General features: G+C 40.1%; 1 pseudogene; it reads left to right on the forward strand.

Annotated features, from left to right (window-relative positions):
- Window positions 1-6,907: 6,907 nt before the first annotated feature.
- Window positions 6,908-7,817, forward strand: LOC118705003 (annotated as a pseudogene).
- Window positions 7,818-25,107: the final 17,290 nt, after the last annotated feature.

Raw genomic sequence — 25,107 nt, forward strand, 5'->3', positions numbered from 1 at the left:
GCAGTTGTGGGTGATCAGGTCAACAGGGGAGGGCAGTTGAGAGGGACCAGGCCTGCAAGGGGTGGGCAGTTAGGGTTGACCAGGCCAACAGTGGAGGGAAGTTGGGGGCAAACAAGCTGGCAAGGGAGCAGTTAGGTGCCAGAAACTGATCATTGTCAACAACCTTTATTGCTCTGAAAGGTCAGAGCTAGTTTGCTCACTGTTTAGTTAAAACATTATTAATTTTTCTGAAAGATCAGAGCTAGTTCACTCACTGCTTAGTTGAAACATTGTTAGCTGAATCATCCTCAACCTCTGTTTGTCTTATGTAAATTTCTGTTTTTGGAATTTCCTGCCCAAGAGCTATGGGTGTATCCCATAGTCTCAATAAAAGGGATGGCAAGGCCAAAGCAAAAGGTTGTCCTCTCACTAGAGGTGGGCTCCCGTCTGGCTCCCCATATTCCCAAATTAATACTTTTCTAGTCTCTTTTCATTTGTGTGTGGCCTCCTCCAGAACCCGAACCCTGAACCAGAACCCTGAACCATGCGGGATGTGAAAGGGGTTCCCACATCGGGCGCTCATATGGGACTTCTGGAGGATATGATATTTTTTCCTAGAGTAAAGGAGGGAAAAAATACACCAAGAAAAGGTGTGGAAAATTCAGCAAAAAAAGGTGAGGGAGATTCACCACACAAAAAGCCCATGGACTAACTGCAGAGTTGCAATCTGTAAGTAGGGTGGGAATGTCTTTTTTAGCCAGATTAATGGGGAAGAATTAGGTTATAAATATAAAGTAAACTTTATTATAGACTTTTGGTTTGCATGCCTAAAGAATGTGGTTTCTTGTTTAAATTAAAATCTTAGTTTGTATTTGGAATTTAAAATCTGTAATAAGTGAAACTCCACTGCCAAAACCACCTCTAGTGTAGAGAAATTCAAAGGTGGCAGGAGAGGGCAGGGTTATCTGGTCTCCCACAATGAGATTACTCAATGCTTTGTTTAAAAATTATAAAAGAACTCACAGAGAAATTAAAATCTTGGCCAAATTGTGTGTTAGTTATTACTTTGGAAAGCGGGGGGGGGGGGGGGGGGGGGGGGGAAGAAAAAAAGAAAAAATTTAAGATTTGTCTATCTTTTAAGCATGAAAATAAATTTGGCCATATCTATTACTAAAACTTCCCCGGAGCAAACAGCATGTGGGGGAAGGGAGAAACATGGAGATCCAATACAGAAGCCCACTCTCCCAGAATGCTAAGGAATGTGGTAATTTGCATTTGATTGGCTATAAACTTCCTCTAAACTCCTTTGTCAGCAAAACATTTTTTTGGAAGTTTGCTTAATTATATAAATAATAAAGTTAAAGGTTTAGATATTTTGAAATGACAAAAAAAACTAAATATTTGACTTGCCAGCTTTACAAGTTCAAAGTGCAAATTAAATTAGGAGAAATTATATAGTTGTGGTAACTAAATGCCTAAAATATAAGGACTTATTTTTGAGAAAATAAAATCTGTTTTCTCTAATAATTAGGAATTAAAAATAAGTTGACAAGACACCCATGAAAAACACACATGGTGCCAAATAAGCCAAAAAGGAAATTGTTTGGGCAAAAAATAAAAAGGATCCCAAGTAAAATTTATAGAAAAGATTCCTTTATTAACTTTTGGTTGAGAATATGTTTGTATATTTTCAGAAAACAACTCCAAGACCATGTGGATTCCTGCAACAGAGAGGAATTGACAGGTCTGCTCCAACCATGACAACAATAGGAGAAACAGTCCAAAGATGGAAGACTCTGACAACGCCTTGCCATGCTATCCTGGTTCCCCGAAAATAAGACAGTGTCTCATATTAATTTTTTCTCCCAAAGATGCACTAGGTCTTATTTTCAGGGGATGTCTTATTTTTCCATGAAGAAGAATACGGTACACATTTATTGTTAAATGAAAATAAAGGAAATTTATTACCTGTATACGGTACGGTAGTATGGTAGTTGTCAACACAAACCAGACAAACTGTGAATCCTACAGTATCAAGAATTTACTCATTTATTCAATGACAATCATGTCATCATCTTCTGGAACATCATCACAACAATCCAAGTCCTGAATTTCCTGGTGAATTTCTTGTGACTCCATTTCTTTCAGAATCAGTGGACCAAATCTCTCATGTTTAGCCTAGGGGGGGCCTTATTTTCGGGGGGGTGCCTTATATTTTACTCAGAAGGAAACCTGTAAGTAGGTCTTATTTTTGGAGGATGTCTTATTTTCGGGGAAACATGGTAGCAGTCAGCAGCTGTACGTCACTGCAGGTTGCCCAGGACCAAACCAGAGAGGGTCAAACCTACATTGCCACCATTTGTCCACCATCCAGATACCATTGCTGACATGTACACATAAGGAACTGTTTGACATTGAAACTGGGATTCAAAACTGTTGGACATTGAAATTGGGACTCAAACATTTTTTGTTCTTGTACGTTTATTTCTAGTATGCAGATGCAAGATTTTTTAAAGGAAAGAAATAGGGGACATGCCAGAAATTGATCATTGTCAACAACCTTCATTGCTCTGAAAGGTCACAGTTAGTTCCCTCACTGTTTAGTTAAAACATTATTAGCTCATTGTTATGAAAGGTCAGAGCTAGTTCACTCACTGCTTAGTTGAAACATTGTTAGCTGAATCAGCCTCAACCTCTGTTAGTCTTACTAAATTTCTGTTTTTGGAATTTCCTGCCCCAGAGCTATGGGTGTATCCCATAGTCTCAATAAAAGTGATAGCAAGGCCAAATCAAAGGGTAGTCCTCCCACTAGAGGTGGGCTCCCGCCTGGCCCCCAATATTCCCAAATTAATACTTTTCTAGTCTCTTTTCATTTGTGTGTGGCCTCCTCCAGAACCCGAACCCTGAACAGAAACCCTGAACCATGTGGTACATGAAAGGGGTTCCCACAGTTAGGCAACAATCAGTCTGGCAGGGGAGTGGTTAGGGGGTGATCAGTCTGGCAGGCAGAAGCAGTTAAGGGCAATCAGGAAGGCCGGCAGGTGAGCAGTTGGAACCAGCAGTCCTGGATTGTGAAAGGGATGTCCAACTGCCCATTTAGGCCTGTCGAATTTTGTGCACCAGTCCCCTAGTCATATTATAATAGGAAAAAGCAGAAACAATCTAAATGTCCATAGTAGGTTATGTTTAAATAAATCATGGTATCCCATATAATATGTTTTTTGAAGACTTTAAAATCAGGAGTAGAATGAAGAAAAAACATTATAATGTAAATTTTTTTTATCTTTATTTTATTTTTTCCCATCACCATTTATCCCCCCTATACCCTCTTCAATCTCTACCCTCTTAACCGCCACAAACATGAGTTCTTTCTTTTCTTTTCTTTTCTTTTCCTTTTTTGTTCAATCCTTCCACACCCTACAATGTTAATTTTAAAGAGCAGAATATAAAAATTATATGCACAGTATGATCTTAATTATGTAAAATATATATGTGAAAGGAAATGTACCAAAATAGTATGATTGCTTCTGCCTAATGAGATTGTTTTTTAAAACTTGTTCTTCAACTTTTTATTTTTTTACAAAAACACACATTGCTTTTATAATAATAAAAAGAGACAAAGATGACGTATGTTCAATTGTTCCAAAATGATTAGGATAAAGTACTTGTCAAGTAATAATGAAAAGGACTATGTTTTCTTTGTAATGCATTATTTATAGGGAAAATAATTTCTATTACTCCCTGTTTTCAAAAAGAATAATGTATACTCTTCACACGGTTGCCAATACAATGCCAGGGAAACATTGGTAAAAAGCACAAAAGGTAACCTCAGAGATATCTGTTGATTGTGACACCTTGAAATTACTGCATGAAATTACTACATTTACTCTCCAGCAAAAATAACATTTTGTCCATGTCCTCTAATTTCACACAATGGGTGTAATTTAAATATATATGTACCTTGAAAATTTCAATTTAGTGTGAAGATGCATTATGTAAATATTTTCAATATTCAATTTAAAGTTCAACATAATGGACTAGCACTTATTTAACAACCATGTTATTCCATCAAGGGACATAGACAACTTCTACAAGTTTTAATGGACAGGGACCTTTCTGCACAGAAAGGTCACCTTCATTTGAATATTCTCTGTATTTATGTGGTCCTAGCTGCCTGAATAGCTCATGAATCAGCTGATGGATCATCTGTACCCATTTGATAAATACATCTCTCAGATGCAAATTAACCTATTTTGAAATGAACAAAGAGGCAAGGGTCCTTTTTGAGCTATTCCATAAATAAGCAAGGAAATGAATGCTTACAGGGTCTTTTATGCACTGAGGTGCTGCTGACTTACAGGCAGTAGGTGATATTTGTCTAGCTGCGAGAATGAAATCAGAGGTCCTTATAACTTTGATTACGTTTAATTTAAAATCCTAGTTCTAGAAATACTGTCTCTCTCTCACTATACCCCTCAGAGACCCAACCTTTTTCCATGATAATCAGCAACCCCCAAGGCAGTAGAAGACAGTAGGCTGGACTTGTTTATGTTTTAGTTACTGAGCTCTAAGGTGGAACAATCTCTGGCTATTTTTCCATGAGGCTGGATAGAGGGATTCCAGAAAAGACCTCAAGACAAGAAGAAATGATTTACCACCCTTACCTAACCTCTGACTAATTAGCTCCCATCACAACACCAAACCCCTAACCCCTGGTGTCTTTTGATTTTGTCCTATGTAATCTAAGGTGACCAGATGTCCTGCTTTTGGCGGGACAGTCCCAATTTTTAACAATTTGTCCCTCGTCCCGCAGCATTTTTTTAAAAAGTCCTGATTTTTTGGAAAGAATGCACAACAAGCTAGGGAACTGCGGGAGAATGGGAAGAAAATATACGGTTTTCGGCGGCCATGTGGCTATTTAGCTAGGATATGAGTTTTATACTATTTTTGTTAATTTTATAATGTTAAACTTTAATAATAACAAATAATTGTTGAGAACTGATTATTGAGAACTGCTTATCAAAGTTCGCATTGTTGATCAGTTGTTAGAATTCGACCACCATTGTTTGGACTTAATGAACAATGGCATTTTTGGGGATTGGCAACAATGAAAACATTTTGTAACTGTCTCCCAGATGATACACATCGTCCTGGGTGCTAGTAAGCTAGTTAAACAAGTGATGTCATTACAAGTCAGCTATTCAGATACTTTAGGTAAGTAATTTATTTATTTATTTCATAAATACATAAATTTTCTTGAATCTAGCAGACAGTACTCATATTATTTATATTTAATAGTGGCGACGAAAAGTCTAGCACCGGCCTTGAAAGTGACACTCACGGCTCTACATAATTTTTATTTATTTATTGTATTTGTAAATTGTACTTATGTTGAAATTAAAAATATATATTATAATACTATTTTTGCGTTCTATGAAAATTTTTGTTGCTCCATATAGACCAAATTTTTAATCAAGAAACCCCTCCCCCCATCAAGGAGTTTTGCTTTCCATTCTTCTGGGTGATACCATTCATAATAAAATAAGCAAATATTTCTCCACTACAATTCTTGGTGTCTAGTATTTGATTCTGCTAGCGCTAGGTGAACTGGAAAGATGGAAGTACATTAAGCCTTATCCATTCTCTTCTCAACTTGTTTTTGTGATTGAGGAAATGCATTTCCAAAATGTAAGTTTACAATGTCTGGGTATAATAATTAGCAGGAAAATAGTACCCACATTCTACTTCCTGTATTTCATTCTCATAAACGGTACCAATCAACCATCAAACTTGGTCTGACCCTCTTCTTAGTCTATCTTACTTTTTGTTTTAGTGTCTGCTTGCTCCTTGCCCTCAGCTACTCGGTCCTTACCTCCCTGCATCATCATCTCCTCCATCTGTATTTTAGTCTTCTCTGTGACATCTTTCTTTCTCAATTCCAAGGACAAAACCCTGCCTCTTACCCCTCATCCTATATAGGTGTCCATGCGCAGCTCTCAATAGAGCTGGCTTCAAACATCTGTTGAAATTGGCCCTTCACATTTCACCACTGACCATAGCTAAGCCTAGTTCAAATAAACAAATAATTGGAGTTGAAAAGAGATATGTGGAAGTTCAACAACAAACCTACATGCAACATTATCCATCTAAGTGAGAGCTTATTTTACCATTGGTAAGGAAGTATACAACTTGAAAACACTTAAGGGGAATCATTTTCCACTCTTTTGCCTGACACCAAACATTATCCAGTCTCCTAGTCCAATGTTGCAGATGAACCCATTTTAAAGTATTAGGTATGAGTAGTGAATTCATCTAAGCAAAACTCAGTGTCCTGTGGGGTGAAGCTTATGGCATCCTATGGAATTTGTAAAGCCATGAAGTTTTAAGAAATCAGCTCCCAGAGAAAATTTAAACACTTTTGTTAAAACACTGTTTTGAAGGGCCCTATTGTTTATATGTACTGGGAAGCTTATAGTTTTTGAGAAGCTTAATATTGCATGTTCTTTCTGTGTGTATCTTGTAGACCATTTAGTGATATATATTTTATTTTTACTCGTGAGATCCTGAAGTGCTGAAACAACCTGACTGAGAGTTCTCCACCTCTCATAATGTATCTGTGGAGCTGGAAAATCAGCTAATTCCTCAACAGGCAGTGAAGATTAGCAAGTTCATTAACCATTTTCAACTAATGCACAACTCTTAGGACTAATTGCTTGTTTACCAGGTGGGGTGGGCCTTATTCTCTGGTTCTTAGTAATTGAGATAACTGAAACTTGTTTGTATTTTCCAGCCAGAAGCTATTCCACTAACGCTTTCAATATGGAAACACTTTGGTTAAGACATTGAGCAAAATTTAAAGGAATTGTTGAGTCTCCAAAATTCATGTGTAAACAGAGAGCAATTTTAAGAATTTGTAAATCCGAGAGCCAGTGAGGAGAGCGCGACGGCGGCGGAGCCATCAGTGGAAGACCCGAGGGAAAGCGAGGCCCCAGCCTGTGCATCTAGTCATCACCTTCGGAACCACCTCAGCCATCCTCAGCATTTGAGACCAGCCAACACTGCTTTTGTTGTTGTTGTTGTTGTTTTTAACCTTAACTCCTTTTACTGAACAACCATGAGCTCCCAGATTCGTCAGAATTATTCCACCGAAGTGGAGGCTGAGAACAACCGTCTGGCCAACCTGTATCTGCATGCCTCTTACACTTACTTCTCTCTGGGCTTCTATTCCAACCGTGATGATGTGGTTCTCCAGGGTGTGGGCCACTTCTTCCGAGCGTTGGAGGATAAGAAGTTCAAGGGCACTGAGCTTCTTTTTAAGATGCAAAACCAGCGAGGTGGCCGCATTGTTCTCCATTATGTGCAAAAGCCTTCCCACAATGAGTGGGACAAAACTCAGGATTCCATGGAAGCTGCCCTGGCCTTAGAGAAGAACCTGAACCAATCTCTTTTGAAGCTGCATGCCCTGGGTTCTGCCCATAAAGACCCTCAGCTCAGTTACTTCCTAGAGAAACACTTCCTGAATGAGTAAGTGAATCTCATCAAGAAGATGGGAGACCAGCTGACTAACTTCCGCAGAGTGACCAGCACCAAGGCTGGGCCAGATGACCCCCAAACTGGGCTGGGTGACCCCCAAACTGGGCTGGGCGGCCCCGAGGCTGAGCTGGGCGGCTCCCAGGCTGGGCTGGGCGAGTATCTCTTTGAAAGGCTCAGCCTCAAGCATAACAAGGGGTCTTTGGAGCCCAGAGGCCTTTGAGGGGCCCCTCTGTATTCCCCTGGTGTCTGGCTTTTCCCTGAGCCTCTGCCTGAAACCACTTACCATTCTTTTAACCACCCTGAAGCCCTCTTCCATGCATTAGACCAAATGGAAACAATATAAAGCTTTTGCATCAAAGAAAACAAAAAAGTAAAAATAATTCAATTTTTTGGCCCTGGCCAGGTAGCTTAGTTGATTAGAGCATTATTCCAATATGTGAACTTTGAGTGTTGGATCCCTGATCAAGGCACATACAAGAAACACCCAGTGAATGCATACATAGATGGAACAACAAATCAGTGTTTCTCTCTTTTTCTCCCTTCCTCTGTAAAATCAATCAATAAATAATCCTAGCTGCTTTTGTTCAGCAGACGGAGCGTTGGCCTGCGAACCAAAGGGCCCTGGGTTCCATTCTGGTCAAGGGCATGTACCTTGGTTGCAAGCTTTTCCCTGGTGTGGGTCCTGGTCGGGTCTCCTGCAGGAGGCAACCAATTGATGTGTTTTCTCTCACATTGATGTTTCTATCTTTCCCTTTCTCTTCCACTCTCCCTAAAAATCACTGGAAAAATATCCTTGGGTGAGGATTAAAATTAATCAATAAATAAAAAAATAAAAAATGTGAAAGAAAACAAAAAGAATATGTAAATCCTTCTTCCTGGTTCTGAAATCTTTCCCTGGAGCAGACATTGGGCAGGATTTTGTCATTTTCCTTCAGGGGAGAAATTCTAAGTTAAGCTTCCCAGGAGATTTTTTTTTTTTATTTGACCATGAGTTTCCTCCATAGTCAGACATTACAAGTTCTTAATTTAGACATTCTGAATATGTGATAAATTGGGCCAAAATACTTAGGTTTCATATTTAGTAGCTTGCTAACTAATATGTGTGCATGAATTTGAGGGAATGTGTAGGTAAATAAAAAATTAAACATTGCCTCCCTAACCGGGTTGGCTTGGTGGATAGAGTGTCAGCCTGCAGACTGAAAGGTCCCAGGTTTGATTCCGGTCAAGGTCAAGGGCATGTACCTTGCTTGCAGGCACATCCCCAGCAGGGGATGTGCAAGAGGCAGCTGATCGATGTTTCTAACTATCTCCTTTCCTCTCTCTAAAAAAAAAAAATCAATAAAATATATTTTTAAAAAATTAAACATTGCAAGTGAGTAGCATCCTGTTTGCATTTCATTTCTCTCTCTTTCTTGGTGCAGGCACCTGGTAATAATTTTCCCACATTCATGTGTTTTGCTGGTAAACGTAGAAATAAGGAAAGTACCTTTAAAAATATTTTTAAGCTCAATTTTTAAATATTTTAGGATAACTCCTGGATTCTGCTAGAATTTCTGAGACTTTACTGCATTTTTGAATGACTGATTATAGCTATTCCCAAGGTTTAAGGAATTAATATGGGTATTAGTTGCTTACAGTTTATTTGTAGATAATACTGCTGCAGGGTTATCAAGCAATCAATTCACATTTATATATATATATATATATATATATATATATATATATATATATATATATATATAATCAATTTCAGAGAGGAAGGGGAGACAGAGAGAGAGATAGAAACATCACGGATAAGAAACTCATTGATTGGCTACCTCCTTCATGTCTCCTAACCCCTACAGAGAATGGAACAGTGACCTCCTGGTTCATAGGTCAACACTCAACCATTGGGCCACATGCACTATCATGGCATGCCCAACAGTAATAAAAAAAAATTGAAATAGCATGCCTGATTTCCATTTCTTGGAAAATCATCATCTGGCTGGAAAAGTAAGTCTTCAAGTTTATAATCATAAATAGTCAATGTAAACACATATATATGACAGATGATCAATATTTAATGTAGCCAGAGAAAAGCAAAAATCAATGCTGGATAAAATTGATGGGGAGTTAATTAAGAAGGTAAAATGAGAGAATTTAAAGGAAATTGAGAATATGGACATAAAAAGAACACAGTTATAACAAGCATCTGGAAAAATGATGCTCCCTCCAGTTTAAAAATAGAAAATGGTTTCTTTTGACATATACAAGAAGAGGGGGGAGTTGTTGTAGAATGGTGCATTTCATTTGATTAATATGTAAATATCAACTTACCCAACCTAAATACAATTGTATGTAAAGTAGCAATTCTAATGCTTAAAAGCCATTTCTCTGAGAAAATAGCTCTGAAATATTGCTGCCAAAATATTTCTGATGAAATATTCCTGATAAATGTGTTGCTTTGTGTATAGTAGGTAGTCAATAAGTGTTTATAGACTTAAACTTACTTGAGAATTAAAGTCACTAGCTTAATTTGTATGGTTATGAATAAATTAGTAGAGAAGAAAGGGACTCTGCTTCACAAATATCCAATAAATGAGAGAAGAGCATAAATGTATGGTCCTAACCGGTTTGATTTGGCCTGCAGACTTGGGTCCCAGGTTTGATTCTGGTCAAGGGCATGTACCTTGGTTGCGGGCACATCCCCTGTGGAGGGTGTGCAGGAGGAGGGTGATAGATGTTTCTCTCTCATCTATGTTTCTAGCTCTCTATCCCTCTCCCTTCCTCTCTGTAAAAAAAATAAATAATATATATATATATATATATATATATATATATATATATATATATATAAAAGAATGAGACATCCAAGGGTTAGCTACAAAACAGAGAAGCAAGATGATTTACCAGTATTTCTCAACATTGCATTTCTGAGACTCCCAAATAGTTACTCTAGTTACAGAATTTTCTTTCGCTACCTTTCCTGTTTTTGTTTTGGTCCTCCCTCATTTGTACCCCCATTATATATAGAACCATTGGGCATGCATTAATTTAATTCACAACTGTCAACCTAATTTTGTCTAATCCTACACACACACACACACACACACACACACACACACACACAAGCAAATTTTGTATATACTTAATTTAACTGCATATTACTTGACTATTCTCCAAATGGCTGGCCCTGTCTATACTCCTAAAGCAAAATATGAGGATTCCTAAAATACCTCAGCTCTGTCAACACTTTGTAATCTTTAGCTGTCTAATTTTTCCAGGATAACAGATGTAAGCAGATGTCACATAGATTTTTTTTTTAATCCTCACCTGAGGATATTTTTCCATTGATTTATTTTAAATATATATTTTATTGATTTTTTACAGAGAGGAAGAGAGAGGGATAGAGAGTTAGAAACATCAATGAGAGAGAATCATCGATCAGCTGCCTCTTGCACATCCCCCACTGGGGATGTGCCCGCAACCAAGGTACATGCCCTTGACCAGAATCGAACCTGGGACCTTTCAGTCCACAGGCCGATGCTCTATCCACTGAACCAAACCTGTTTCGGCCCATTGATTTATTTTAGAGAGAGGGAAAGACAGAAAGAAATATTGATGAGAGAGAAACACATTGATTGGTTGCCTTCTGAACATGCCCGGACCAACACCCAGGCTGAAGAGGAGCCTGCAACCAAGGTACACGCCCTTGCTGGAATCAAACTTGGGACTCTTCAGTTCGGAGGCCTATGCTCTATCCACTGAGCAAAACTGGTTAGGGCTAAATGTTTTAATTTGCATTAATCAATGCTTTGGGCATCTTCTTATGTTTTCTTTTTAGGCTTCCTCTTTTATGAATGTCCTGTTCCTTTATCCTTTGCCCATTTTTAAAATTAGACTTTCTATATTTTTTTGTAATGCCTTTAAACTAATTTTTTGGTTTTAGATATTGCAAACATTTCTTATTATCCTACCATCTGTCTTTAATTTTATGCATAGTGTCTTTCATTGAATAGCAATCTTTAATTTTAGTATAATCACATTAACTTTCCCCTCATATCTTTGATTTTTGAGCTTTATTTAAGAAAGTATTCCCTATTCCAAGACAGAAACATATTTTTACAATTTGTTATGTTTTCCTTTCATAATTGTTCCTGAAGCCACCAGGAAAACACTTTTATACGTGTTGTTACATGGGAACCTAGTTTGATTTTTTTCTGCCCAGAATGAGATCATTTTTCTAACACCATCTACTAAATAATCTATCCTTTCTCATAATTTTTGGTACCACTTTTGTTGTATCCTAAGATCCCAAATATACCTAAATATCCCTCTAACTGTCTATTCTGTCCCATGGTTTATTTAAATTTGATAGTGTCTCTAGAATGATTTTAGGATGGCTCCACATGCATTCACTTTGGTCATTTTCTTCAGTGCTAGTAAAATAATAACTTTCCTCAAAAAAGAAAAGAAAATTCAACATTGCAGGACAAATCAGAGAAGAGACTCACCTTTTGGATTCAGAGTGGACAGCATCTTCTGATGGTAAGTGGCTACTTTGTGAAGAACATTAACTTTAATGTACCTTGAATACCAAAGGTTGCTTGCAGAGTTGAAGGCTCAGTTTAGTTTCCAGGAAATCTCCTCAATTTTCTTCATTCGAAAAGATTGGTGACAATTCCTTGTCCTGTGGAGAAGCCAGAATATCATGACATAAACTGCCATACATCAAGCATTTTGTTGCACTGCTAATAAATCCAGTATGAATCAGACTTTCCCAAATAGCTTAATTAAATGATGCTTATTATTAATTTACCATAGCATCCCATAGTTTTCTACAGAGATTTATATTATCCAACATCAGTAGTGATAATGAGGTGGATCTTATTCAAAAGACATGGAGTTAGGATATATAATTACTTTCAGGTAGTATTCAAATATATTATTAGCATATGCTCATAATTGTTCCTTTGTATCCTCTAGCTATCCATTATGACTCCTTAAAAACTGTGTTTTAGAGTAATTTAGTGCCACATTAAAAATAATCATATGGATGGATGTATATTTTTTGTTCAAATATTTGATCTCCAACCATGAAGTCCACCCTTGGTTTGAAACAACTAACACATGATTGTCTGCATCTGCAATACAATGAGATGTTTGTGGTCAGGCAGGTCAGTGCACTGCCTTTGCATGGCTTCTCATAATTGTGATTTTCCTGTCCTTCCTCTCCTTTTCATTTCTGTCATACACACCAGCTCCAACTCCTAGACTCATATTTTCCTATCAAACTTTTATTTATCATATAACTTACATACCATAAAATTTCCCCCTTAGAAGATTTTAATTCAGAGACTCTTCACAAGCTAATTCTAGAACATTTTCATTCCTGCACCCATTAGTAAGCATTGCACATTCTCCCTTTCTCCAGTTCCAAGCAAACACTAATCTACTTTCTGTCTCTATGGATTGGCTTTTTTTGAACATTTCATTATAAAGGAAAAAATGTTTTTCTTGTGGTTAAATACACATAACATAAAATGTACTATCTTAACTATTTTTAAGTGTACAGTTCAGTCATGTTAAGTGCATTTACATAGTTGTGCAACGAAATCTCCAGAATTCTTTTCATCTAGCAAAACTATTGTAAAACTCTGTATTCAAGACAATTTTCTATTTCTCTTCTCCTTTAGCCCCTGGAAACTAGCCCAACATTCCACTTTCTATGTATGAGTTTGATTACTCTAGGTACCTTATGTAAGTGAAATCATACAATATGTGTCTTTTTGTATCCAGGTTATTTAACTTAGCCTAAGGCTTTCAAGCTTTATCCATATTATAGCTTCAGTAGTACTTTGTTCATTTTTATGGTTGAACTAAGAAGCCTGGTGCACAAAATTCATGTAAGAGTAGGCCTTTCTTCCCGCCAACTGTTGGCACTGGCTTCCCTCTGGCACCTGGGATCTGGGCTTCCCCTGCAGTGCCAGCTTTGTCCAGAAGGTCATCTGAAAGGACGTCTGGAAGAATGTCCAGTCTAATTAGCATATTATGCTTTTATTATTATAGATTATTATAGATATTCCATTGTATTGATATACCATACTTTGTCTATCCATCCATTCATTAGAACACATTTGTATTTTTTCCACTTTTTGGCTTTTATGAATAATGCTGTATGGCATTCCTGAGACAATTTTTGTGTGGGCATATATTTTAAATTCTCTGGGGCATACACCTAAGGAGTGGACTTTCTGAGTCCTATGGTAGCTATGCTTAACCTTTTTAGGAACTACCAGACTGTTTTCCATTGTGGCAGCACCACTTTACACTCCCACCAGTGGTGTATGAAGGTTTCAATTGCACTACATTTTCGACAGTAGTTCTTATTATCTGTCATTTGGAAAGTCATCTTAGTGGGTTGCAGCAAAGATTCCCTACCACTGCTCATCTCATAATTTCTGATCTGACTCAGGTCAGAGTGAGCCAGATGAGAGGGAACTATAACTATTTGCAAGGTATACTGACAAGAAGTCCAGTAACTAAATAATAATAATAATAAAAAAAGAAACCACATTGAAACAAGAACTGTTTGTTTTCAATTTTCTTTTTTTTCAAAAAAAAAAAAAAAAAAGTCTTTCTGAACCCCCAGTTGTTGACTGGTTACAATAATCAGGTGTCTGCACCGGGTCTTTTTCTTTCTCTTGTAAACCAAGGAAAAACCACAATCAGATGAAATATGTGTAAAAGAATCTACACATATCCAGTGCAGAATAAATACACAGTGCCTCTTCATTTATTTGTTCTTTGATTCTTACAAATCTTTTCAAAGTATAATTTTTACTAAAATTGCCTTTGATTTCAGTCCTTGAGTATTTCTTATTGAGATCTGCTGGCTTTCATGGCAGATAACATGGAGAATGTAAAGAATACTCAAGTGGTTTTACTAAGAAGAACATTTGGTTGATTTTATTTTTAAAAAGGAAGGAATTTAAAGCCTTACATATTTCAGTGTTTTTGAAACTTCACAGCCTGAGCCAAACTCTACACTCTAAACTATTGCAGCTCTCATGGTAAGTGATGTTTTCTTTCCAAGACAACTGAAGCCACAAATTGCACAAATGCTGGAAAAAAAAAATGACCAGAGAGAAAAAATTGCTTGTTCACAGTCTTTAAAAGGTGAAGATATTTTTTTTCCTATAAAAGCATCTTTGGGTTCTGTGTAATTTTGATTTCAGCTGCCCCAAGATGGATGGGGCAATAATAACTATTTCAGAATGGAAAGGGGGCTCTTTTCTTGGTGTGGTGAAGTCAGGTGTAGGGTCTTATAACAACCAGTCTAAAGAGATGGAAAAGATCAGGGATGGCCCAAATTGCCTGAGCTCTCACGTAGAAGAGAATTGACAAACAAGACTGGAACTTGGGTGGTGCAAGTGAAGTACCTAGGGCACAACATTTAAGGAGGTACTCTTGGGGCCAAGCAAAAGTACATGGCCTGGCTGAAACCGGTTTGGCTCAGTGGATAGAGCATCGGTCTACGGACTGAAAGGTCCCAGGTTCGATTCCGGTCAAGAGCATGTGCATTGGTTGCAGGCACATCCCCGATAGGGTGTGTGTGAGAGGCGGCTGGTCGATGTTTCTCTCTCATCGACATTTCTAGCTCTCTATCCCTCTCCCTTCCTCTCTGTGGAAAATCAATTATATATATATATATATATATATATATATATATATATATATATATATATATATGGCCTGTTTGGGAATATGAAAGGTAGAATGCTGAGGCAGCTCAGAGGAGAAATTTACCTGACCTATCGTAGTATCAAATCACAAAATTAAATTCACTCCCATACCCTGTTCTGTCCTGTTCCCCCCAATACTTGAGTCTGATGCTGAAAAACCCTGTATGGTCCTTACCGTCTGTGAGCTGCCAGACAGTTGACATAATTCTGCACCCAGCAAGGAGAGGCATGGAAGAGCAGGCACTCTTAGGGCCAAGCAAACTTTGGAAAAGTGAGAAATAGGTCATGGCTAGCATAGAGGCAGTACCATCACAGGAGACAAGAGACATAAAGCTGGAAAGGAGACCTTGGGTTAGACTGGGGAGGCAAAGAGGAACTAACATGTTTCAAGTCCACTGTTTGCCTGACAAAGGGAAACACTCCCACCCCTGGTTTTGATGGCTGAAGAAGTCAGATAAAGCCAGAACAGTTAAAAAACCATTGTCACAGTCAAGCCCAGAAGCCTATACCAGAGGCCAAGAATAGGGACTCCAACTGAAACTGACTGGAATGCATGTTTATATGGGAAGATTCTTGTACCTATTATATTTATTTCCTTATCAAGAACTTGCTGGAGAATTGCTTATAGTTTGTGAGGTAGAAACCCTAATAACCTGGCTATGCATGGGCATGCACGTACCAAGTATCCATGGGAGAGATGGCTTAGATTCTACTAAGAGGAAAAGATGACTTCAATGGCACAGAGCCAGGGGACACTGTGATCAACTTGAACCTGGATGTTTCCTGTTGAGATGCCTCAAGAGCATGTCCTCCTGTTCTTTCTTTTCTTTTCTTAAACACACACACACACACACACACACACACACACACACACGCACACATACACAGAAGTAATGCATAGGGTAAGGTATGGGGAAAGGGGACCTCCTTGGCTATGTTTATTTCTAATTAATTTTATTTAATGCAATTGTTTTTTGTTATGTCTTTTTAAAAATATATATATTTTATTGATTTTTTACAAAGAGTAAGGGAGAGGGATAGAGAGCTAGAAACATCGATGAAAGAGAAACATTGACCAGCTGCCTTCTGCACACCCCCCACCAGGGATGTGCCCGCAACCAATGTACATGCCCTTGACCGCAATCGAACCTGGGACCCTTCAGTCCGCAGACCGATGCTCCATCCACTGAGCCAAACCGGCTATGGCTGTTATGTCTTCTTTAATCGATTCTTTTTTTATTATGAAATGTTACTCTTTATCTCTGGCAATATTATTGCTCTGCAGTCTATTTTGTCTAATATTAATATAGCCACCCTTCTTTCTTATGATTAGAATCTTCATGATACCTAATTTTTCATCCTTTTGCTTTTAACCTCTTTACATATTTATATTTAAATGCATTTCCTGTAGACATTAGTAAAGTTCAGCTTGCTTTATTTCTCCAGTCTGACAATTCTTATCTGTTAACAGGTCTTTAGGCTATTTTTATTTAATGTAATCATTGATATGCTTTAGTTTAAGTCTATTTTCCTATTTGTTGGAGATTTAAGAAGAGCTTTAGGAGCCTGTTCACTCTCTGTTTCAAAGCAAAATTTTTTGGGGAAAAGAACATATGGACATGTTACAATGGGAGCAGCCAGGGCTTCTCATCTATCCCTCAAATCCTGAACAACCCTTCCCACAGGATTCATTGGGCATCAGTGTCCTCAATTAGGAAGTGATATGTTACATTAACCTGGCTAACACTGCTCCCTCTCCCTTCTCCCCCCTCCCCTGGTGATTCTTTTTTAAATTCTTTTTTAATCCTCATTCAAGGATATGTTTATTGATTTGAGAGAGAAGGAAAGGAAGAGAGAGAGAGAGAGAGAACAATGTGAGAGAGAAACATTTACTGGTTGCCTCCTATATGCACCATGACCGGGGATTAAATTCTAAACCTAGGTAGTTGCCCTATATGGGACAATGCCCCAACTAACAGAGCCACACCAGCTAAGGCTCTGGTGATTCTTGAGACCCTGCCGGACCCAAGTCATGTGCCTGCCGGCACCTCTTTAGAGGCTGATCCACACAAGTGGCCAGCCTAGGACACACACTGTGGAATTTCCTAAAATCTCTCAAAGATACACAAGCTCCTAATAAGTAGTGTCTGGCCTGGGTGTGTCCTGTACCTCTTGCTAGCTGGCCCTAAGACTGGCAGATAGTTTCAGTTCACAGCATAGTCTCTCCCAGTTACTTCTGAGTGCAGCACAGGCAGCTACCAAGCACAGATCACTTTGTAGCTCCTACCAGGTTACCCTGGGGCCAGACACAGGGCATAGCTGACATTGACCTGCACAACAGGCCCTCCCTAAAAGCCCCAGGACCAACATACCTAGTAGCCAGAATCAGATCACACAAGACCACCACACAAATAGCACACCAAAAGGGTGGACAGTGCAGGCACCAGAGCCCTGTTAAAGTGAATCCCACTCCACGGGGTCAGCTCCCGCACAATATCTTGTCTGCTTTAGTCATGGCCAGTCCTCACAACCAGTCAACCTGAGGGTCAGTCCCATTCACTAACTTGCCAACAGCAATCAAAGCTTAACTACAACATCAGAACACACACAACCCATACCAAGGACACCCTTGGTGCACTTGGCTTAGGTGAACAGGAAGACTGTGCCACTGGGACCCACAGGACACTTGCCACATAAGACCACTCTGCCAAGACTGGAGATATAGCAGAAAGACTATATTTCATTCAGGTAGACCACTATCCTACCTAATAAAAGAGTAATATGCAAATTAACCATCACTCTGCTATACCACAAGCCACACCCACTAACCATGTCCACCAGCCAATCAGAGTAGTATGCAAGTTAGCCCAACCAAGATGGCTGCCACCACAGAGAGTAGGAGGGAGGCTTGGGTTTCACTGGCAATGGAGGAAGCCAAGCTTTCCACTCACCCTGGCCGGCCCAGGCCTCCACTCCAGGCTACAAAGTTTCAATTGTAGAAGATAAATATATCTCAGATACCAGGGCCTCCACTTGGGTTGCCAAGGGGTGTGGCTGGCCTGCAAAGGACCACAGGCCCCTCGACCAGGCTGCCCCATGCCCCAAGGGAACCCCTACCCTGATCCAGGACACTTTTCAAGGCAAACTAGCCAGCCCCCACCTGTGCACAGGTGGGGGCTGGCTAGTTTGCCTTGAAAAGTGTCCTGGCCTCTATCCTATCTTTTGCAGGCCTCTATCCTATCTAATAAAAGAGTAATGTGCAGGTTGACCATCATTCCAACACACAAGATCAAGATAGCTGCCCCATGTGGTCAAAGATCCTGCTCCCATGTGGACACAAGATGGCCACCACAAGATGGCTAGCAGGGGAGGGCAATTGGGAGGGATCAGGCCCGCAGAGGAGGGCAGTTGGGAGCAAACAGGCTGGCAGGGGAGCAGTTAGACATCAATTAGGCTGACAGGTCAGTGGTTAGGGAGTGATCAGGCTGGCAGGCAGAAGTGGTTAGTGGCAATCAGGAAGGCAGGCAGATGAGCAGTTGGGAGCCAGCAGTCCTGGATTGTGAGAAGGATGTCCGACTGCCCTAAATGGGCAGTGAGACATCCATAGAGGGGACCCAGATTGGAGATGATGCAGGCTGGGCTGAGGGACACACCCTCTCTGTGCATGAATTTTGTGCACCAGGCCTCTAGTATACTAATATTATACCAGGAAAATTTTGGGGCTTTTAATGAAAACAAAAATGACATGTTGAACAGTATATTTCAGATGTAGTAGAAATATTACCATACATCCACAGAATGGCATCTGAATGAACTGGAGATGAATGAAGTTGTGGGTGTCTGGACAAACCAATAGTGAGTGACGTGTTGTTGATTTTGTGCAAGTGTGTTCTCTTTTCCTTTAAGAATTTTGAAAAGGAGATAATTATCTCCTTTGGGAATTAACCAAACAACTGGAAGTCTGATGACCATGCAGAGGTAAAACCTTACATCTCAGGATTTTTTCTTCCAGGGAATTCCTTTGGAGAATTCCATGGTATTTTGGGGCTTGCTGTAGAGACTCATAACTGCCTTTCCTTTGCTGAGGAGTTCCTTATCTTCTGTATGAAAGACCAGAGGTAAGATGGTACCTCCAAGAAAGACAAGGAAAGTCTCAGGTGGCAGTCCTTGAGTCCTGCCTTCTGTGTTCCAGGGGGATGAACATCTGGAAGCCCTCCCTGCCTTTGTTGAATATTTCATAATGGTTCCTGATGGTGATTACTGTCCCACCAACCAGGGCCTCCTACCTGCCACTTCCAGCGTCATTCACTTTGTAGGCGTCATCGCATTGAATCTTTCCACATCTAGGAGGCAGGCATTATTTATTATTTGGTGCATTGTCCAGAGGGCACCCTGGCTTCAGAGACATTAATTACATTCTTCAAAACTGACCAGGATTTATACTTAAGCCCAAACTCTTTTTGCTCTGCTTCACTGTTGCTAATCTTTCTGCTTTTGGGGGTGAGTCAAGCCTTGTTTCTAAGGAAGCTTGATTAATAGTTATTTGTGTTAATGCATTTACTAATCAATCTCTCTTGAATATTGCTTCTGACAACTCAGTGCAAATTACATATTTAAAATTAATGCTGATGCTGTGCTCTATGAACAACTAATATTACATTCAGGGTGAGACAAAGTAGATTTACAGTTGTTTATATGGAAAATAATACAATAATTAATAAATAATAATACAATAAAAATTCTATTTTGCATACTTAAAACTGTAAACCTACTCTTGCCCCACCCTGTATATACATAATATCACTACTCCCTTGTAGGTAATATGGCATTGAAAGAACTGATTTAAGGACAAGAAGAAATTGAGAGTTGGGGAAGATGGGATCTAGCTTCTCTGACTCTTATGAAAAATTGTGCTTTAGGATTTTGGAAGTGTTACATAAATCCCTGCCTTACTGAAAAACGTTTTGCTTTATCATTTCCTGGTTATTTCAGATGTCATACCATGGTGAAGCTTTTACATGTAATAATTAGACTTTGTGATGCCTGACAGCTGTAATTCTGCTACAGAAATCATTATGTTTTAAAATGAGTCCCTCCTGAAATTGAGTTTAAGAGCTTCATTTTAAACTCCATAAAAGTTTAGAATTTTATCTTTAATTTTAGCATGAAGAAAAGAATACATCCAATGACTACTCCTCAGATTGGCCCACACCCCTCCAGCTTTGTTGAGGTGTGATTGACAAATAAAATTATAAATATTTAAGGTGCATAATGTAGTGTTTTGATATAAGTATATATTGTGAAATGATTGAATGGTCCATTATTGAAATCAGAAGGATTGTGTAAGACAGTGATTTTCAACCAGTGTGCCACAAGAATTATTAAAACATTTAATGCCTGACTAGTCAGAGGCATTGACTTCTTTCCCCTTAAATTACCAAATTAAAAAATGACTAGAGCCAACACAACAGCCGTTTGATGTGACAGAGTCAAAATTATATTTTTTTTGGTCAAATTGGAAAAATATATTTATGGTGTGCTGAAGAATTTTAGTAATTATTTTATGTGCAACATGAGATGAAAACTGCTGACAGAAAGTTTTGGAGCCCTTTCTGTGACATATCCTCTTGTCTAAGGGGTGAGGGTTGTCACTATTATGAATAAAATTTAATATTAATAATTTTGTTAAATTAATATTCACTTTATTCATTCCTGAGTGCTGTGTCAGAATTAACGTTGGTTTCAGATCTTTAAATTCATTGAAGGTCTTTTTAACTTGTCACAGGATTGCCTTGAGAAAACAACATTTAATTAAGTCTATTCCATAATGAAGATTATTCAGTTCTGGAGTGGCTGAGGGATGTTGTAGAACTGTCTTGACCCAGGGGGTGTTTAGAAACAGGCTCAAGGAGTCAAAGGGTGTATGTAGTCAACCCTGCAAAGCTCTGGTGAATAGGTCTTCAGGAAAAAGCAGGAGCACTGGCAAGTATGAAAGAAAGATGGCATTTCTATTGGGGTTGCCATCCTTAAGAAGATAGCATTAAGAAGGGGCAACACCCAGCGGCACCTCTCCCTTAGATCTCTTGGGGTCAGGGCACAACTGAATTTTGCACCGCTTAGCTGCAACCAGCCCGCGGACCTTGCTACTTAATTTGCTACTTAATTGCAGACAACAATGTAACACCCTTCCGGCCACAAACCCCGTTTTAAACTGGCGATCAGAGCTTTTCTTTTTCCAGTTCCACAACGAAGCCCAGATTGGACTCAAAAGAATCCCAACTTCTGGCTCAGCACCCCTCCTAAGGTATTGTTCAACTATGGACACGAGTGTCCGGGCATCCAAGAAGGGCAGAGGAACTGCATTAAAGTGGAACCTTGTTGCTCGGCCAGCTCAGGGCTGCGGGGGACCAGTGCCCCTTGATGCCGGAAGTGGTCTCGGGGGACCTTAACACCTGGTGTTCTCGGTGGAAGCGCTTCATTCGTTGGTCGAAGCTTCGACGGTTTAGACCGTTAGTGGTTCTGAGGAGATAGTCAGAACCAATGGTTGGTCCTCAAACCCTCAGGGCTTTCAGTGCGGATTTGAGGGTGGGAGGGGGACAAGAAGGAGCTTAAGAGCTTCCTTTAAAACCACCCTTCTCGCTGATTCCAGGTCCCAGGCTCACGGTGGACCTTCGTTGAGGGTGACCGCGGTTAGGGCCGCCAGGGATGCAGCTTTTCTGAGGTAATAGGCCTTCTTGGGTGGCGTGGACCCATTTTTGCCTTTTTGCTGCATGGAAACTGAGGACAGAAAGCTTTGGAGCCCTTTCTGTGACACATCCTCCTTGTCTGAGAGGCGAGGGTTGTCACGATTATGAATAAAAATTAATATTAATATTAATATAAGGTGAACAGACGTCCTACTCTTGACGGGACAGTCCCTATTTTTCACAATTTGTCCCGCGGCATTTTAAAAAAGCCCCGATTTTTTAAAGATTCTTTCCAAAAATCGGGACTTTATTTTAAAACGCCCTGGGACGCGGGACAAATTGTCAAAAATCGGGACTGTCCCACCAAAAGCGGGAGGTCTGGTCACCTTAGTATTAATATTAATACTAATACTAATATTAATAATGTTGTTAAAGTAATCTTTACTTTATTCATACCTGAGCGCTGGGTCAGGATCAAAGGATCCCCTCAGAGAGACGTCTCCTGAGCACTCAGGTGCGGGGAGAATCGGTTGGGGGGACCGTGGGGGGCATGCCCAGTGGGAATCCCTCCTTTGGAAGCCTCTCTAAGACCGCCATCGCTGGTGGCACTGGAGGAGGTGTCCTTTGGCTCTGGAAATTTCGAGAAAGTTCCTAGCATCCGCGTCCACCTCCAGAACGGATTTTATTTCAGAAGTCGTTATGTTTATTTGTCTAAACTTTTAAGGTGACCAGACGTCCCGCTTTTGGTGAGACAGTCCCGATTTTTAACAATTTGTCCCGCGGCCCGCAGCGTTTTGAAAAAGTCCAAAAGATTTAAAATAATCTTTCCAAAAACCAGGACGTTTTTAAAACGCCGCGGGACTCGGGACAAATTGTGAAAAATCGGGACTGCCCCGCCAAGAACGGGTCGTCTGGTCACCTTAGACTATTTATAAAAATGTTTCAATTTTTGATATTTTGTATACACTCTCTGCCCCCCCCCCCCCCCCCGCCACTAAAACTTTTTATAATGTAGCACCTGGCACTGTCATTATTTACAGTGCCACAATTGTTTGATTCTGTTGCAAGGACAGAGTTTGAGGGAAGTGGGTGTGTAGCGCAGGTGCCATTTCAAGGGAGCGGCGGAGGCGTCAGGCGGCCGTTTTAAATCCGAGGCTTCGCCGTCATCTTGTCGCGGCGGCCGCTGGTCACTGAACTCGCACATGGTCCGGTTTTGGAGGCCGCGCTGCAAGAGGGATTTACAAAGGATCCACTTGAGATTTTTTTTCTGTTTTCTTTTGTTTCACATGATAAATATTAGCGGTTGTGATGAGTATCTGAGAGTTTGAGGAAAAGCCTTTGTGGTCTGTAGATAAGGTGACCAGGAGTCCCGATATTTAACAATTTGTCCCGTTTCCCCCCCGGCGTTTTAAAAAAGTCCAAAGGATTTAAAAGAATCTTTCCAAAAATCGGGACTTTTTAAAAATGCCGCGGGATGTGGGACAAATTGTTGAAAATCATCGGGACTGTCCCGCCAAAAGCGGGACGTCTGGTCACCTTAGACTATTTATAAAAATGTTTCAATTTTTGATAGTTTGTATACACGCTCTGCCCCCCCCCCCCCCGCCTCTAAATCTTTTTATAATGTAGCACCCGGCACTGTCATTATTTACAGTGCCACAGTTGTTTGATTCTGTTGGGAGAACAGAATTTGAAGGGAAGGGAGCGTGTAGCGCAGGTGCCTTTCGCAAAGCGAGGGAGCGGCTGAGGCTTCACCGCCATCTTGTCGCGGCGGCCGCTGGTCACTGCGGACTCGGTCCGGTTTTGGAGGCCGCGCTGCAAGAGGGATTTTCAAAGGATCCACTTGAGATCTTTTTTGTTTGTTTCTTTTGTTTCACATGATAAATATTAGCGGTTGTGATGTTGAGAGGTTGAGGAAAAGCCTTTGTGGTCTGCAGAATAAGGTGACCAGGCGTCCCGCTTTTGGTGGGACAGTCCCGATTTTTAACAATTTGTCCCGCGTCTGGTTACCTTACTGTAGAAGAATTTGTTAAATGTTTTTCTTGTGTTTATGTTGGTATTTCTGACACTGTTCTTTCTTTGAGGAATATAGTCAAATTGGGTGAGAGAGGAGAGGGATTGGTTACGTTCTTAATTCTTTTTTTTGTCAATAAAAGTAAGAACACAGGTTGCGGTTATATCATCGCCCTTCCACCCCCACTCCCACCCTCACATCCACCCCCAGGCCCACCTAACCCCCACGCCCGCCCCATTGTGGCGTCGTGTGGGAAGCAACCAATCAATGAGTAGACATATCGATCCTTTGGCCTCCAGTTCTCACCTCCTCTCACCCTCATCTCCTTGCCCCCTTGCCCTTTGCCTACTCATGCTCTTGCCCTCTCGTCCTCTTGCCTCCTCATCCTCACCCCCTCGCCCTCTCATGTTCTTGCCCCTTGCCCTCATCCCCTCACCCCCTCGCCCTTGCCCCCTTGCCCTCTTATGCTCTTGCTCTCACTCCCTCGCCATCTCGTGTTTTTGCCTTCTTGTCCTCATCCTCCCGCCCTCTCACCCCCTTGCCCTTGCCCCCTCGCCCTCTCATTCTCTTGCCCTCACCCCTTTGCCCTCTCATGTTCTTGCCTTCTTGCCTCATCCTTTTGCTCCCTTGCCCTGTCCCTCCTTGCTCCTTCACCTTCTTGCCCCTGCCCTCTAATACTCTTTCCCCCTCCTCTTGTCCCTTAACCCCCTCATCCTTTCAACCCTCTCATGTTCTTGCCTTCTTGCCCTCTCGCCCCTGCCGGTTTATATAAAAAAAAAAAGCATCAATGGGAAAAATATCCTCTGTGAGAATTAGCAACAACAGCAAAAAGCATGTTCTGAACCTGATTGGGGGAGGGCAGTTGTGGCTTTTAACTCTTCTATGAAGTTAAAAAAAATCTAGTTTTTTATTTAATGATTGGACCAGATGAAATAAATGTATAGCTAGAAAAATTTAATGAATTATTTTATCAATGTTCTTTAATTTTTCTTTTCTTTCTTTCTTTCTTTTTTTTGGCAAACATGTACTAGCTTTCTCCTATAAATTCAAATTCCACTTGAAAATTAATAATTTATAATTCTGAAAGTAAAACCACCACGAAGCCATGTGCTTAGGGATTTTAAAATGGAAATAAGCAAAAGAAAAAGACATGGTTGTGAAATGTGGTCAG

Source organism: Pipistrellus kuhlii, unplaced genomic scaffold, assembly GCF_014108245.1.
Source record: "Pipistrellus kuhlii isolate mPipKuh1 unplaced genomic scaffold, mPipKuh1.p scaffold_m20_p_49, whole genome shotgun sequence".
Taxonomy (NCBI): Eukaryota; Metazoa; Chordata; class Mammalia; order Chiroptera; family Vespertilionidae; genus Pipistrellus; species Pipistrellus kuhlii.